Source organism: Macrotis lagotis, chromosome 3 (assembly GCF_037893015.1).
Source record: "Macrotis lagotis isolate mMagLag1 chromosome 3, bilby.v1.9.chrom.fasta, whole genome shotgun sequence".
Classification (NCBI taxonomy): domain Eukaryota; kingdom Metazoa; phylum Chordata; class Mammalia; order Peramelemorphia; family Peramelidae; genus Macrotis; species Macrotis lagotis.
The window spans coordinates 251,763,516-251,776,801 of record NC_133660.1 but is presented as its reverse complement, the minus strand read 5'-3'; the positions used below and the strand labels follow the sequence as shown (position 1 = coordinate 251,776,801).

Genomic DNA, 13,286 nt, shown 5'->3' with positions numbered 1-13,286 from the left:
TAACCAAGTGATTTTGATAGAAATTCACATTATGATTAAAATTTTCTTAATTCAGACAATCAACAAAACAATTTGTAGTATTTTCCACTTTCTGAGGCATCTTCTTGCCATTTCTTTGCCCTTGAATATGGTACCCCATTTCTCATTTCCCAGCTTATCCACTGGTTTTTCTCCCTTACCTAAGATGCTTTAGTTCAATACCTCTGCTGACTTTCCTAAGGCTCAGCTCAAATTCTTCACCTTCTAAATGAGGCCTTTCTGGTCTCTGATATATTTAATTTTTTTATTTTTGGTTTTTGTTTTTATATTATTAAAGACTACATGAAAGGTCTCATAATAAAGTAAGACAATATAGCAAAATTAAAATAGTGACTTCATCTGAAAGTACATGCAACATTCCACATCTGTAGTATCCTCCCCCCCCAAAATTTTCTATTTTTATAAATGTTTCAACTAACAGAAACTTATTTTCTCTCCCTCTTGCCCCTACCACCATGAAAAAAAGAAAAACAAATTTCTTGCAACAAATTTGCATTGTTATAAAAATATTTCATCTTTGGCTACATATATATGTGTATAGATGTATGTGTATGTGTGTGTGTGTGTGTGTGTGTGTGTTGTGTGTATATATATATATATATATATGTATATACAAATGCATACACATACTCATATATATACTTTTTTCCTGGATTATCATTGTAGCTATCATAGTTTGTATAGTTTTCAAAGTTTTTTGACATTAAAATGTTGTTACTATATGAATTGTTTTTCTAGTTCTGCTCTGTTTCATTCTTTATTAGATTATAAAATCTTTAAAATTGTTCATTTTTATGACACAGTTATTATAGTATAAATTGTTCTGATTCTATGTATTTCACTTGTATCAGTTCATATAAATCTGTTTCTTTAAAGTCATTTATTTTCTCAATTCTTACAGCACAATAGTATTCCATCACATTCATATGCCATCACTTAGCTATTCCTCAGTTGAACATTCCTTGAGTTTACAGTTTATCACCATAAAAAGAACAATAAATAAGTAAAAAAAAATACATACATACATGCCGATGGAAAGCTGACAGATGGATAGATAGATAGATAGACAGATAGACAGATAGATAGATAGATAGATAGATAGATAGATAGATAGATAGATAGATAGATAGATAGAAGGGTGGATATACATAGGATCTTTCTTTGATCTTTTGGGGGTATAGCAGTAGCATAGCTGGGTCAATGTTCATGCACAGTTTAGTAACTTTTTAAATTATAATTACAAATTGCTTTCTAGAAAGGTTGAACCCATTCACAGATTTGCCAACAGTACATCAATGTGTTTGTTTTCCCATAGCCCCTCCAACAGGGTAGCTAGATGGTGTAGGGTAAGCCTTGGGCCCTGAGTTCAAATGTGACCCTAGACACTTACTTATTTGGACAATTCATTTAACCCTGATTGCTTCACTTGGCCATCTCTAGTCATCTTGATTCATGTCTGGCCACTGAACTCAGATGCTCTGGAGGAGAAAGTAAGGCTGGTGCCCCCTCTCAAATCCAATTTATATGTTTGTCATGGCATCACCTCCCTGATGTCATGATCTTCTTTGAGAACAGAGAATATGATCATCATAGCTCTTCTAACATTTATGATTTCCCTTTTTTGTCATCTTTGCCAATTTGATAGATGGGAAGTAGAGTCTCAATTTTTCTATAATTTTGCATTCCTAAATAGTAGTGATTTGGAGGATTTTTCATAAGATTGGATTTTATATAACCTGTATTTCTTCCCTTGAAAACTGTTTTAAACCCTCATCAGCTGGGAAATGACTCATTCTTAGAAATTTGAATCAATTACTTATGTATCTTAAAAATGAAATCTTTATCAAAAATACTTGCTGCAAAGTTTTTTCCCCTTAATAAATTGTTTCCCTTTTAATCTTAGCTTTATTAGACTTGTTTGTGTAAAAAACTTTTAAGTAATCAAATTTACTTTTGATACATAATCAAAATTATCTATTTTATTTTCTTTGATCTTCTCTTTCCCTTGTTTGGTCATAAACTTTTCTTCTATCCATAGATTTGATAGGTAATTTTTATCCATGTTTCTCTAATTTATTCATGCTATGACTTTTATGTTCATTTTATATGTCCATTTGGAGGTTATATTGATATAGAGTCTAGTTTTCATTTAAATCTAATTTCTTCCATAGCATTGTACAATTTTCTCAGCAATATTTGTCAATTAATGAATCCCTTTCCTAGTATCTGGGGGTCTTTGTACCTATCTAATACTTGGACACTAGTTACATTTGCTCCTCTCTGTTCTGTATTTAATCTATTCCACTGGTCAATCTCTCTTTTTTTGGTTGTTCTTCAGTTGTTTCAGTCATGTCCAACTCTTTGTGACTCCATTTGGGGTTTTCTTGGCAGAGATACTGGAGTGGTTTATCATTTCTTTCTCCAGTTCATTTTACAGATGAGAAAATTGAAACAAACAGGGTTAAATAACCTGCCCAGTATCTCACAGTTAATAAGAGCTTGAGGTCAGATTTGAACTCAGAAAGTGAAGTCTAAAAAGGATTGGTTATTGTCTCTATGGTGCCACCTAGTCGCTGCTCTATTTTTTAGCCAGTGCTAATCTGTTTTGAGAATTAATGTTTTGTTTTTACTTCATATAATTTTTCAACGTAAAGTAAAAATCACATGTAAAAAAAAGATTGAGAATTAATATTTTGTAATCTAGTTTGAGATCTGGCATTTCTAGGCTCACTCCATTCTTCATTTCATTATTTCCCTTAGAATTTTTAACCTTTTGAGTCTCCATAGGAATATCATGATTTGTTTTCTTAGTTCTATTTAGTAATCCTTTGGGCACAGATTCAATGCCAAATTCTCCAAGATTATCTTCCTCTTATTCTGACTGTATCTTTTTATTTTTAGGTTTTTGCAAGGCAGTGGGGTTAAGTGGCTTGCCCAAGGCCACACAGTTAGGTAATTATTAAGTGTCTGAGGCCAGATTTGAACTCAGGTACTTCTGACTCCAGGGCCAGCACTCTATCCACTGTGCCACCTAGCCACCCCCCTGACTGTATCTTGTAGGTACATCATTATTTGCATGTTATCTCCCCCAGTAAGAATGTGAACTCTTTGAGGGCAAAGACTCAGCTTTTCCCTTTCTTTGTCTACCCAGAACTTAACCTAATCAATACAGATTACAGCTGGAAAATACATTAGTCATTCAGTTTTCCCATTTTACTGGGGGAAAGTGTGTGTGTGGGGTGGGGGGAGATATTGAGAAAATGTAGTCCAGAAAAATCTATGACTAGTTAAGTGGTAGTCAAAATTTGAACCCAGTCCCTCTGGTTAACCCAAATCTCAAAGTCAATTGGTATGGGACTTTCTTTGTTGTTGGAAATTAATGTCTTACACCTGCATGAGGGTCAGAGAAAGAAAGAAGAGGGGTTCTCTCCCAGGGCTTCAGTCTCTTCACTTCCTTAAATTTCTTGTGTCCTACATTACTTCCACCATTCCTGGCTTAGGTAGAAGAGGCCAACCCCACTTCAGGCTGCTGAACAAGATTCTGAGAAGAAGTAAACATGAGAGGTGCTGAAAGTCTCCCTCAGGACCTTATTATTCCCAAGGTGCACCCCTAGAGATTTCAGGGAATTTGTCCTTGGGTGAGATCTAAGACTCTCTTGGTTGAGTTGAGCTACCTCGCACTCAATGGAGAGTTTCTTCACTCTATTATCTGATCCAAATTCCTCTCTGTATGGTTTCTTTTTTACTACCGACTTGGATAAATGTGTTTCTTTGCTTCTTTCTATATGTGGTCATTGTGGAGCTGGTATTTGGTGGGAAAGGGGTGGTCAAGCCTTGGATATAAAGCTTGGGGTCGTCCTTTCTACATTAATGAATAGTGATCAGAAGTTTAGCTTGAACCTTAAAAGTATATCCTGGGGTGGCTAGGTGGCACAGTGGATAGAGTGCTGGCCCTGGAGTCAGGAGTACCTGAGTTCAAATCCAGCCTAAGATATTTAATAATTACCTAGCTGTGTGGCCTTGGGTGAGCCACTTAACCCCATTTGTCTTGCAAAAACCTTAAAAAAAATTTTAAAAAGTATATCCTCTAGACTAATAACATTTTAGAGAGTAGAGTAATATAATTCTAATATATCTCTCTTCCCTCTGTCCCTTGCTTTGAAGAGAGTAGACTAATCAAACTTTGGGACCCAATGTCCCACTCCCCCTCCTGACAGGAATTAAAGTCTATCTTGAAAAAAGGATGAGGTCTTACCTTTGAGCCACACATGGGTCCCCCCCATTCTACATGCAAGGAGATAGACTCAATACAAAGGGACCTGAGGTGAGGGGGCAGCAGGTGAGGCAGAGCTGATTGTGAAGGGTTGCCATTTTCTATCTACCCTGTGAATGGGAAGTGTGGTCCACAATAAAAGCATTGACTCAAGTGAGGGGATCTGAGTTTGAATTCTATCTCCAATCTTTAGGACTTGTGTGGCCTTTAACAAGTCTGTTTCCTCATCTGTAAAAATGACTAGATGATTGTGAAAGTCACTTCTAAATCAATCATCTTTTTTTGGTCTGTATAGTATAAATTTAGAGAATCCCCATTATGAAAACTATTCCACCTCCTAAATCTTTGATCCTATCCTACATTTATATTGATAGAATCCATTCAATCCCCCCCTCCCAATGTCTGAGTATGACTAGAAAGTGCCTCTGGGATATTTGTATCACCAATGTATAACAGATAAATGGGGGGTATAAATAAGCATCTCAAACTGTGGACCATTGGACCCTGCTGTTTTCCCCAGATAGGTTTTGATTATTGGCCCAGTAATAAACTGAAGCCCCTGTCCTCCCAGGAATGAATTGATCAACTAAATTTAGAAGACTTCATCACTAGGTGGGCTAAAAAGATTTTGTTGTGAAATGTACCACCCCCATTCCTACCAGCTGTTGCAACAGAGTTCCAAAAGAAATTTAATAAATTATTTAATTGAATGATTGAATGAATGAATGAGGCAGCAGATGGTATAGTGGATACAGCACTGAGCCTGGAAACAGGGAGACCCAAGTTCATACCCTTTGTCAGACACTTACTAGCTACTTGATCCTGGGCAAATCACTTAACCTCTCTGGGTCTTGGTAGCCTTATTATATCTACCCTATGAGTGGATGAAACTCAACAATAGCTAAGGGCTCTTCTAGCTCTAAATCTGTCTTCCTATGATTGCAGCCTCAGTTTCCTTATCTGCAAAATGGAGAAAATAATAGCACATGCTGTGAGGATCAAATGAGACATATAAAACACTTTAGAGTATTTGTTTTTTTAATTCAATTATATTTTATTTCAGTTCTGAATTCTGTCTCTTTTTCCTTCCTCTCCCCCACCTATTAAGAAAGGAAGAAAAATAAAACCCATTTCAAATATGTGTAGTTTTATGAAAGAAATTCCATTATTAGCCATATCCAAAAAAAATAGAAAGAAATTTTCTTCAGTATGCACTCCGAGTCCTTCAGGTCTCTATCTGAAGGAGGGCAACTTGTTTTATCATGAGTCCTTTGGATTGTGGTTGCTTTTGTGTAAGTCAGGGTTCCCAAATCTTTCAAAAGTGATTATCTTCACAATTTTGTTATTATTTTATAAATTGTCCTCTTGATTCTGCACACTTTACTTTGCATCAAGTCACATAAATCTTCCTAGGTTTTTCTGAAGCCATCTCCTTTTCCATTTCTTACAGAACAAATGCATTCCTTCACAAACTTATACAACTTGTTCAGTCATTCTTCAACTGATGTACATACCTTCCACCCCAGTTTCCATTTCTTTAGGACCATTAAAAAAGTTGATATAAATATGTTTGTACAAATTTGTATATTCTTTTCCTCATTCTTTGATCTCTTTAGAGTAAAGGCCTAGTAGTGGTAGTAGTAGTTCTGGGTCAAAGAATATAATAAGGATATAGCTCCAAATTGTTTTCTGGAATGGTCAAACCAGGTCACAGTTCCACCAACAGTGCATTAAAGTACCTATTTTTCCTACAACCCTTCCAGTATTTGTCATTTTTCTTTTTTCGTGAACTTAGTCAATCTGTGTGATGTGAAGTATGCCATACCAGGGTTGTTTTAATTTGCATTTCTCTAATTATTAGTGGTTTAGATTAGAACATTTTTTGTCAATATGGCTATTGATAATCTGGATTTCTTCTTCTGAAAAACGACTTATTCATCTCTTTTTGATTATTTTTCAAATGGGAAAGGGTGTATCAAACACTTTGCAATTCTTCAACCATTATATAAACATTGGCTCTTGTTATTATCATTCCCTCAGTATCATTCCCAGTACCATCTCTTAATCTTTTGATGAATTATTTCAGCTATAACTCCCAAAGACTCAAAAGGAATCTGCTAAAGGAATTAGTTTTCTCCACCAATGTGATTCTGAATTTTCTGAAGTTTTAAAACATTGGCTGAATCATGTGGACAGGATATTTCACAGAGAATTTAGGTTATGGGTCATTCAAACAAATGCATCATAAGGCATGGGGTTGCTCCTTCCCCAGAGATCAATGAGCAGATATATCAGAAGGGAGTGAATGGTCCTAATCTCTTCTCTCCATCCCCCCAAAAAAGGGTTCCTTTGTGTCCTCAGACAAGATGTCTTCAGTTGTCAAAACCTCCATCTGTACCATGGGCAATACGGCACGTTCTTTGTGTGAAACGTGTGTTTTTAAAATGTCATTTGGCACCAACACACCAAAAACACAGAAATTAGCTTGGAAAAAAGGTCCTTAGAAACGTGGCTATTGACGTCCTTTAGGGGTAGGCAAAGTTGACTCATGTTTTTAATTCCAACTATCACACAGTTGAGTAGGATGCACATGGATTTGATTTTTAGTCTTGTCCTCTGGAAGTTTTTCTTTTTTTTTTGCAGGAAATGTATTCACAATTACAGAGTGTTCCTTTGCCTTATAAACTCACAATCTGAGAATTCTTTTTTGGGGGTGGGGTGGGGTGGGATGTTGATTTCCTATATTATTGTTATAAAGAATTCTCATTATGGAACTCCTTGTGCCTAAATATCTTCAACTTAGTCTTAGAGACATGCCAAGAAGTTAAGTGACTTTTCCACAATGATATTGCCAATAGTTGTGAGAGAAAAGATTTGAATCCAGGTTGTTATGACATGTCTAATGGTTAGGTCTCATTGCTTTTCTTAATCAAAATATTCATGTAGTGCTCATAATATATATAATACATCATTATACAAAATCAGAGGAACACAGATTTAGAGCTGGAAGGGACTTTAAAAAGTACCTAGTCTTAACTCCCAGGGGTCTGGTGTACAGATTTGGGAGAGTGGAGATTAGGAACTTGGATGGGAAAAATATACATTTTTATTTTACTAACTTTTGCTCCTTTTAATTCTATGTGTTTTATTTTTCATATTTAAACACATAGTTTTGAAACAGGGTCCATGGTTTTCAATAAATGAGTCCAGAACACAAAATAAGTTAAAAAACCTCTGATTTAGTCTGACCTTCTCATTTGAAAATAAGGAAAATGAGACCCAGAGTCCAAAGTCACATGACTAGAAATTGATAAAACCATGACTGGAACTCAGGACCTCTCACTCAACATTTAGTATTCTTTCCATGATACCAAGATATAATTACCTTTCAAAGAAATTCATAATTTTACCAAAAAAGGGAAGGAGATTTTGTAACAACAACAATAATATTTTAAAATAGCAAACTACCATTGTGCATTTAAAATGCAATTCAACTAATAGGAAATTTTCCCAACAATGTGTCTCTAGTATAAATAAGGATATACTTAAAAATACTTTAAAAAGCCCACTGTACACCAATGGTGTCTGGACACATATACACACATGTTTGCACTCTGTACGCCAAACAATTGAGAATATTCAGAGTTCAGGCAACTCCAAATAGTATGAATCTGGAAAGAACAATATCTTCTTACTGTCTTCTACAGTGGTCTTGACAAGGAGATGAGAAGTTGGCTAACAAAACAAGCTTCTAAGAATTTTGGAACATAATAATTCAGTCAAATGATCAGCTGGTAGAATAGTACAAAGATAGCTACTTTTCTCAGGCACTAGTAGTAGGAGATGAGGAATAACAGCAACCCCAGGAGGAGATGATAAACTATGAAAGGGAAAGGAAGAGTTGGAGAAATTTAAGACTCTAAACCATTACAGTTGAGAATTAAGGGGAAGTCATCATTCCCCAAAGTCTCTCTTTCACTATGGGCTAAACTCCCAGTATGCACAAACACACACACACACACACACACACACACACACACACACACACACACACACAAACTATATATATATATATATATATATATATATATAATCAAAGGTCCATATGATGCTATTAGAGAAAGCAGCAATGGAAGTAACTAGTCAATTGTCCAGAAAAGGGATCCCAAGCAAAGAAAGATCAGGAACAAAGAAGAGAATCAAGTGCCAACTTGAGTTTCCCATTTCTTTCCCATTCTCTCTAGCAGATGTCTCCCTTCTCTTCCCTTCATTGAACACCCTAATGTTTTAAATGCACCTAATTTTTTATCTGATAATAATAGCAATTACTATTTACCTAACAAAGTACTTCACCTATGTTATTACACTTGTTCCTCCCAAGAATCTTGGGAGATAGATGCTATTATTATTTTTTACCATTTTACAGATGAGAAAACTAAGGCTGAGGAAAGAACAGGGTCACATAGTTAGCAAGTGTCTAAGGCAGGATTTGAATCTAGATCTTCCCTGAGTCCATCATCTATCTACTATGTCACTCAGCTGTCCAATAAAATACAAACTCTTTTGGTTGGCTTTTAAAGTCTTCACAATTGACTCTAACCTCTTTCCAAATTGTTTTCATGTTACTCCCTCTCATACTATCTATACCTCCCACTCCCCCCACCCCTGCTATGTGCTGCTGGGCTGTACATGGATTTTTTTTTGAAATACTGCTGTCATGGCAAGTGCATATATTTTTCTAGGGATAGAGATGGGAGAAATGGGTGGAGAGGGGTAGAGGAAAAGGAGAATTAATGATTTCAGTTTTACCTCCCTCTCACCTCCCCATTTATTTGCATTTTATCCATATATATATATATAGATAGATAGATACATAGATATCTATATATTCACACACATACATATATACACAAAAAAGCCCATATAAATATAGATGTATTTCATTTACTTAGATGTGTTCACACTGTTTGTTTTCCAGGATATAATGCAAACTGAGGACAGGGAACATTTATTTTTGTCTTTACATCCCAATCAGTCAGCAGAACTCCTAAATCAAAGCAGTTATCTGATACTCATGGATTGATTAATTAATCAAATAGGAGAATTTTTGAAGATTAAAAATATGTCAAATAGTTCTATACTTTTAGAGTACTTTGCAAACATCATATTTTAGCATCACATCATCTTTTTTTATTTTTTAATTCCCTTCCATTTTAGAGAGATCCTAGACATCTAAATACTATACCTTTGATCTCCAATGAAGAGAGGCCTGAAAACAGATGAAGACTGAAGTCCAGGGACAGCTAGGTGGTGCAGTAGATAGAACACTGACCTTGAGTCAGAAGGACCTGAGTTCAAATCCAGTCTCAGTCACTTAATAATTACCTAGCTGTGTGACCTTAGACAAGTCCACTACCTGGTCAAAAAAAAGAGAAAAGACTGAAGTCCTTGGTCGTTGTAGTGGTTTATAATTCTCTTTTAAATCTAGGAAAATATGGTTTCCAAATTCTTTAGTCATTTACAATAATAAATTGGGACTCATAAAGAATACAGCATAACTATTTTAGAAATAAGAATTAAACTTATAAACTTCTTGAGGACAAAAACTATCTTTTGACTCTTTTCTTAGCCTCCAATGGAGATTAATCTCCAAATAATCTTCAATTTAATCTCCAGTGGCTACTAGCATGGGTGCCTGACACTGAATAAACATTTATTGAGCTTTATGAATAAATGTTCATTATTAGAATATATTAAAATGTGTATATATATATATATATATATATATATATATATATAAAATGTGATTTGCTTTTCAGAGGGAAGCAGTGGAAATATTATTTTTAATTTATATAGATGAGAAAAAATGAGATTCGGAGAGCCCAGGCCTTAGCACCATTTCCCTGGCACTTCTAACATCGAGTCCTCTTAGTCTTGGATAAGAAACTGAGGTTTAGAAAATTTAAATGACTTGTTTAAACTCATGTAGCCAGCAATGGTCACGCCAATAGTGAAGACCCAGGATTTGGCCAAGCCAACAATGAAACCTGCTGTGAGCCAATTCCGGTGATTTTCTCCAACATTGCAGCTGTATGTATTTTTTCCCTCCAAATTCACCCTCCCAGACCCATTATTTTCTCCATTCTGGGTTCTTTGGGGCATCTCAGTGACACCACAGGAGACTGGTGAAGGAGAGGAGGGGGCCATTTGGGGCCAATAAAGGGGCAGAAGTCCTCCGGCTTCATCATTTTGTTTTATTTCTATGCCTGCAGAGCCAACTAGGATCCCCATGGAGAGAATGAGAGGAATCAGCCAAGGCACTAATCCCATTAGCATGTTCCAATTGTCTGAGCTCCCAATACCTGATGGCACATGAATATGCAGCGCTAAGATTACAGTCATGTAATCCAACCCAGACAATGCTCTGTGTGAAGAGGAACCATGCCCGATGACTGCCTCTGCTCAGGATGTACCCTTGGAAGAACAAGACCTTGTGGCATAAGGCAGCTTGGGAGTTGCTGTCTTCAAGTGTAGAAGAATCAGTCTTGTTCTATTTGACCCCAAAGCACGGAGCTAGAAAGAGTCGGAATGAGTGACAAAGAGGCAGATTTAGACTAGACGTCAGAAAGAATTTATCAGTTAGAGCAATTCATGGGCTCCTCTGGAAGGTCACCAATCCCTCCTCAGAATCTTAAATAAACGATCACTTGGACAACCACTTGCCAATGACAAGTGGATTCTTTTGCAGGTATGGATTGGGACAGAAGTCTTCCAAGGCTGAGATTTTTGTGATTCCTAGATTCTTTACAGTCATGTAGAAGGAAAAACTGGGGCCCCAGAGTGAACAGCCCAATGCCTCTAGATAATAACCTCTGAAGGCAAACTAGGAAAGCTTTCTAATTTACAAGTACTGATAAATAGCATCATATTTGCTCTTCAAGCCAATCCTGTGAGAGGAAGAAGAGAATAGACATCTAATAAGCAACTACTATGCTAAGCAATTTATAATTGTTCCCCACTTAGTCCTAAGAGATAAATACTATTGCTATCACCATTTTACAGTGGAGGAAACTGAGGCAGACAGAGGTAAAATGATTTTCCCAGGGTCACACAGCTAGAAAGTATCTGAGGCCACATTTGAACTCGGTCCTTCCTGACTCTAGACCTAGTGATTTATTCACTTGCTTCCTCTAAGGAGTGCAAGTGGTGCTATTTCCAGTTTCTCGATGAAGAAAAATGATACCTCAGCTTTTTTCCTAATGATACAGCCTGCCCTCAGGCTATCTTTCTCATGCTCATCCTTCTCCCAGTGGAACTTTAGACTCTGTCCCTGCTACCCCAGGCTGTCACACCATGTCCTCAATCTTTACTCAAAGGACGACCCATTCAATGTATCTCATAAATGGTGAAAGAGATATTCTCTGTCCATTTGCTTTTTCCTATGTGGATTAATAATAATATTAGTATTTATATTAATATTTGAGATTTGCAAAGCACATTACATGTATTAATTCATGTGATCCTTACATTTACCCTGTGAGATATATACTACTATTCTCATTTTACAGATGAGAAAACTGAGGCAAACAGAGAAACAACTTGCCAAGGGTCACCTAACTGCTAAGTGTCTGAGGCTGAATTTGAACTCTAGTTTTCCTATCTCCAGGTCCTTCATTTCAACCATTGTGATCTCTCATCACTGTCACTTCTGATAAGGCTACTTACTGCCTTGGAGGGATCAGGGATCTCTCTGAGGAGGCTTCATGGGTACTCTAGAATTGCACCATTTCTAGGAAATTCCACTTCCATTGGGACGACCTTCACAGCACTGATGGTCATCTTTGGCAAGAGTATCTATCTGTTTGATGTGCCTGTACTTGGGACTTTCCCTCCTCTGTGATTATAATATACATCTCCTTACCTTTTCCTCTTCACATTCATAGTTTCCAATAAAACTCATCCAAGAGAGCAGCTAGGTGGTGCAGTGGATAGAGCACCAGCCCTGGAGTCAGGAGGATCTGAGGTCAAATCTGACCTCAGACACTTAATAATAAAAAACAACAGTCTGACAGGGTGGAGTTGGTAAAATTATGAAAAATCAGTACTAGGACTAGAAAAGCATGACCTTGGGAAAGTCACTTAACCCCACCACCTTGCAAAAACAAAACCAAACTCAACCAAGGACCTGAAATTATGAAGTCCTGAGTTCAAATCCTGCCTCAATCACTTGCTAGCTCTGTAACTCTGAGCAAATCACTATCTCCATTTCTCTAACTATAAAATGGGAATAATAATAGTGCAATGATTAATTGTACCTTTCCCCCCAAATGAAGTCAAGAAGTTAGTGGGTGAAAAGTACTTTGCCAACCTTAAAGCACTCTACAAATGCTACCTATTATTATATATTTTGCATTTAACTTCTCTGTACCACAGAGTGTAGGCTCCCTGAGGGCTGGGTATCTTTTTTTAAATAAAGTTATTTATTTTTCCAATTATATGTAAAGATAATGTTCAACATTCATTTTTTGGTAAGATTTTGAGTTCCACATTTTTCTTCCTTCTTCCCTTCCTTCTCCCCTTTCTTTGGCAGCAAATAATTGAGCAGGAACTATTTTGCATTTGCTTTGTATCATCAGTACCTAGGACAGTGCCTTGTCCACATTAGCTAGTTAGTAAATCCTGACTGGTTGATTGATATTAGCAATCAGAGACAGTTAAGGTTGTTATCTCTAAGTTGCTAAGGTTGTATCTCCTAGGGAATCTTATATGACTCCTTGGCCAAGCAGAAACTTCAAGGCCTCCTTTTGCTCTCTGGAGCTAAATGTTTGTGACAGATTAAAAACTGCAAATTGGAAAAGGAGACAGGGACGCCTACAAACAGGCACCTTGGCAACAGTGAAAAGCAGCAGCCTGACAACAAGGATGGAGTTGATAAAAGTATGAAAAATCAGCACCAGGACTGCAAAAACCCAGC

At 36.6% G+C, this 13,286-nt stretch overlaps 1 long non-coding RNA gene across 3 annotated transcripts in view; it reads right to left on the bottom strand.

The window, feature by feature from the left end:
- Window positions 1-13,286, bottom strand: part of LOC141518413 (uncharacterized) — a 149,972-nt gene that overhangs the window by 30,858 nt on the left and 105,828 nt on the right. For 2 of the 3 annotated variants that reach the window (XR_012477184.1, XR_012477186.1), the window contains 2 exons: window positions 9,558-9,728; window positions 7,467-8,192 (listed from right to left, as the gene is read on the bottom strand). This is a non-coding gene — a long non-coding RNA (uncharacterized LOC141518413). Of the gene's footprint in view, window positions 1-7,466; window positions 8,193-9,557; window positions 9,729-13,286 lie in introns of those variants that run through there. The other variant, XR_012477185.1, reaches the window with a different exon arrangement.